The sequence below is a fragment of the Nanorana parkeri genome, unplaced genomic scaffold, assembly GCF_000935625.1.
Source record: "Nanorana parkeri isolate BGI_ZX_2015 unplaced genomic scaffold, ASM93562v1 scaffold588, whole genome shotgun sequence".
NCBI lineage: Eukaryota > Metazoa > Chordata > Amphibia > Anura > Dicroglossidae > Nanorana > Nanorana parkeri.
In genome coordinates, this window is record NW_017306856.1 from 819,759 (window position 1) to 824,723 (window position 4,965).

The 4,965-nt window shown below is 50.1% G+C and overlaps 1 protein-coding gene across 1 annotated transcript in view; it reads left to right on the top strand.

The window, feature by feature from the left end:
• Nucleotides 1-708: 708 nt before the first annotated feature.
• FAM83H (family with sequence similarity 83 member H) overlaps nt 709-4,965 on the top strand; it is a 47,311-nt gene continuing 43,054 nt past the window's right edge. The window contains exon 1 of the mRNA XM_018562651.1: nt 709-749. The gene's annotated coding sequence lies outside the window, so the exon portion shown is untranslated. The remainder of the gene's footprint in view (nt 750-4,965) is intronic.

The following is a 4,965-nucleotide window of genomic DNA, read 5'->3' on the forward strand; positions in this document are numbered from 1 at the left end:
CTCCACAGGGGGGCCCCCAGAACTCTGACACTGCACTCCACAGGGGGGCCCCCAGCACTGACACTGCACTCCACAGGGGGGCCCCCAGAACTGACACTGCACTCCACAGGGGCCCCCCAGAACTCTGACACTGCACTCTACAGGGGGCCCCCCCAGGAATGCACTGTTCCCTCTCTCCCCCCTGTCTCTGTGTACTCTGCTCTTACTGGTTGTCAGTCCGGAGTTGTAACAGGTTCTGTTGGGGACACCGGTCCTAGGAGCAGTGCCCTGCTGGGGGAGGGGGGCCTCGGGGAGGGGGGCCCCTGCTGTAGAGGATCCGGGGTGATGGCCCGTCTGTGTCAGGACTTTATCAGTGTAATACACATGTGTTGCACATGTTGTGGTGTAGAGGGGAGTGTATTGTGTGTTGCACATGTTGTGGTGTAGAGGGGAGTGTATTGTTAGTCACACACAGTTGTAGTTTGTTGGGGAGTGTATTGTGTGTTGCACTCGGTGTGGTGTAGAGGGGAGTGTATTGTGTGTTGCACTTGGTGTGGTGTAGAGGGGAGTGTATTGTGTGTTGCACTCGGTGTGGTGTAGTCGGGAGCACATTGCAGGTCGCACACCCTCTGGCAGTAGGGGAGGGGCAGGGCTGGGTCAGGCTGAGGAATGTCTCTCAGTTGTGGGTGGAGTTTCTCCTCTTCCTGACTTCCCAGAGACAGCCAGGAGAGCCAGGAAGAGACAGACCAGCGGGACAAGAACCTGCCAAGGTAAGAGACCCTCCGCTGTTCTAAGTGCGGGGCCCCGGGCCCTCAGGAGCCCGTCATGGGGGAATTACTGCCGAACTTCCCGGCAGAAGGAAAACACAGAGACACCGAAACTTCCCTCCGATACCTTGTAACTCTTCCCAGGACTCTGACACCGCACTCTACAGGGGCCCCCAGGACTCTGACACCGCACTCTACAGGGGCCCCCCAGCACTGACACTGCACTCCACAGGGGGGCCCCCCAGCACTGACACTGCACTCCACAGGGGGGCCCCCCAGCACTGACACTGCACTCCACAGGGGGGCCCCCAGAACTCTGACACTGCACTCCACAGGGGGGCCAAGCACTGACACTGCCCTCCACAGGGGGGCCCCCAGAACTCTGACACTGCACTCCACAGGGGGGCCCCCAGCACTGACACTGCACTCCACAGGGGGGCCCCCAGAACTGACACTGCACTCCACAGGGGCCCCCCAGAACTCTGACACTGCACTCTACAGGGGGCCCCCCCAGGAATGCACTGTTCCCTCTCTCCCCCCTGTCTCTGTGTACTCTGCTCTTACTGGTTGTCAGTCCGGAGTTGTAACAGGTTCTGTTGGGGACACCGGTCCTAGGAGCAGTGCCCTGCTGGGGGAGGGGGGCCTCGGGGAGGGGGGCCCCTGCTGTAGAGGATCCGGGGTGATGGCCCGTCTGTGTCAGGACTTTATCAGTGTAATACACGGCGGGGTCAGGACTTGTATCTCGGTACGGATACAATGTATACATATCACACTCTGATCTCTGGGTGGGGGGGAGTCTATGTGGGGTGACATTGGATGATTTGGGGGTCACTCTGTATACATTACTCGGGGGTGTCCGGTGTCCTCATATATAATATATTCTGATCTCTGTGTGATGGAAGATGAATAGTAACAATGTCTCGCCTGCGGTCTCCCCATACAACACACGGCGGGGTCAGGACTCTTATTATGGGATGGATACAATGTATAGATACGATGCGTTCTGTATGAGAAGGAGAATCTCTGTATAGTGATCACATGTCACCTCTGTCTCTGTATAGAACTCTGCGGGGTCATGTCCTGTGTTCATGTATGTATGTATGTATGTATGTATGAATGCATGTATGTATACATATCATACACCATGTTCCATGTATAGTGATCACATGTCACCTCTGTCTCTGTATAGAACTCTGCGGGGTCACGTCCTGTGTTCATGTATGGATACTATTTGAGGTTGAATAAAGACCTAAGTCCATCAAGTCCAACCTATTGTATGTATGTATGTATGTATGTATGTATGTATGTATGTGTATATATACATACATATCATACACCATGTTCCCTGTAAAGTGATGATGGGTCACCTGGGGTCACATACACTGTGCGGGGTCAGGATTTATATTCCGGTACGGATACAATGTATACATATCATACACTGATCTCTGGGGGGGCGGGGTCAGGATTTATATCCCGGTACGGATACAATGTATACATATCACACTCTGATCTCTGGGGGGGCGGGGTCAGGATTTATATCCCGGTACGGATACAATGTATACATATCATACACTGATCTCTGGGGGGGCGGGGTCAGGATTTATATCCCGGTACGGATAACAATGTATACATATCACACTCTGATCTCTATGAGAGGGGATCTCTGTAAAGTGATCACATGTCACCTGTGGTCTCTCTCCACATACAGGTGAAACTCGAATAATTAGAATATCGTGCAAAAGTAATGGCAGTAATTGCTGCAAAAGGGGCCCAAACCAAGTACTGAGTACATATGCATGCTTGTACTTTTCAGAGGTCTGATATTGTTCTATGTACAATCCTTGTTTTATTGATTGCATGTAATAATCTACTTTTCTGAGGTTGTGGATTTGGGGTTCTTGGGGTTTTCATGAGCTGTAAGCCATAATCATCACAATGATGACAAATCACGGCTTGAACTATCTTGCTTTGCATGTAATGAGTCTCTCTCATATATTAGTTTCACCGCATAAGTTGCATTAGTGAAATAAATGAACTTTGCACGATATTATTATTATTCGAGTTTCACCTGTATTACACGGCACAGTCCAGATTTATATTATGGGATGGATACAATGTATACATACGATGCGTTCTGTATTAGATAGAAGGGGACTCTCTGTATAAGTGATCACATGTCACCTGTGCTCTGTATGTTACACGGCGGGGGGTCAGGATTTATATTGTCATGTGGTTACAATGTATACATATCATACGCCGTCCTCTGTATAGTGACATTGGGTCACCTGTGTTCTCTCTCCATATAATACACGGCAGGGTCAGGACTTGTATCCCGGTACGGATACAATGTATACATATTACACTCTGATCTTGTTGGGGACACCGGGCCTGGGAGCAGTGCCCTGCTGGGGGAGGGGGCCCCTGTGGTAGAGGATCCGGGGTGATGGCCTGTCTGTGTCAGGACTTCTGTTATCATACGGATACAATGTATACATATCATACTCCGTCCTCTGTATAGTGATATTGGGTCACATACATGGCGGGGTCAGGATTTATATCCCGGTACGGATACAATGTATACATATCATACTCCGTCCTCTGTATAGTGATATTGGGTCACATACATGGCGGGGTCAGGATTTATATCCCGGTACGGATACAATGTATACATATCATACTCCGTCCTCTGTATAGTGATATTGGGTCACATACATGGCGGGGTCAGGATTTATATCCCGGTACGGATACAATGTATACATATCATACTCCGTCCTCTGTATAGTGATATTGGGTCACATACATGGCGGGGTCAGGATTTATATCCCGGTACGGATACAATGTATACATATCATACTCCGTCCTCTGTATAGTGATATTGGGTCACATACATGGCGGGGTCAGGATTTATATCCCGGTACGGATACAATGTATACATATCATACTCCGTCCTCTGTATAGTGATATTGGGTCACATACATGGCGGGGTCAGGATTTATATCCCGGTACGGATACAATGTATACATATCATACTCCGTCCTCTGTATAGTGATATTGGGTCACATACATGGCGGGGTCAGGATTTATATCCCGGTACGGATACAATGTATACATATCATACTCCGTCCTCTGTATAGTGATATTGGGTCACATACATGGCGGGGTCAGGATTTATATCCCGGTACGGATACAATGTATACATATCATACTCCGTCCTCTGTATAGTGATATTGGGTCACATACATGGCGGGGTCAGGATTTATATTCCGGTACGGATACAATGTATACATATAATTTTCGGATTTCGGATCACCTGAGGTGTCGCATACGGAATTCGGATTTATATTTTCATGCGGATATAACGTACACATGTCATAAATCAATGAGAAGGGGAGGGGTCTCTGATGGCTCCTCCCACCTCTGTGACCTTACTGCAGATCGCTGTGTTCAGGAGACATTGATTTAGATTGTGAAATGTGGGCGGAGTCTCAGTGCGCTGATAATGGCCGTCTCTCAGGTCTGTCAGGAGGGGAGGAAGTCTCATCACGATGACTCAGAGGAGCCGATACTGCGTGACGCCACAAATCATAATCCGGCTTCTCTCGCAGCGCCGGCGTTTCCAGTTCAGTGCCGAGCAGGGACGCACTGTCTTCTATGCTTGTGTGTGTGCGTCGCTTTCAGGTGTACGGAACTCTGTACAGCGCTGTGGTATATGTCAGAGCTATGTACATGTATAATAGTGTGTGACTGGTGGGGGGAGGGGCATTAGAGTGTAAGATCCCCCCCCCTCCCCCGCTCTGCCCCGGTTGTGCTCTGCTGTTCCCTCATAAAACTTTGACAGGGGAAGTCGGAATTTGGGAGCTCGGTGTAAGATCAGAATCTGGTGACAGGAGACAAAGTTTCCAGCGATTATAAAACTGTTACCAGATTCCAGGTATTCCCTCTCGCAGAGATCACCGGACTCCCCCGACAATGCCTTCATCTGATTTTCCCTCCAGAACGACGGCGCCATCTCTGTTCAGGCATCATCCAGGGTCACCACCTACTTCCTGGACTGAGATGCCGGCTCAGAGATGACACCATCATAAGAGTAAGGAGACTGAGGAAATGCTTCCTCCTGCCTGCAGCGGGCTGATCACTGGGGGAGGGGAGACTGAGGAAGTGCTTCTTCCTGCCTGCAGCAGACTGCTCACTGGGGGAGGGGAGACTGAGGAAGTGCTTC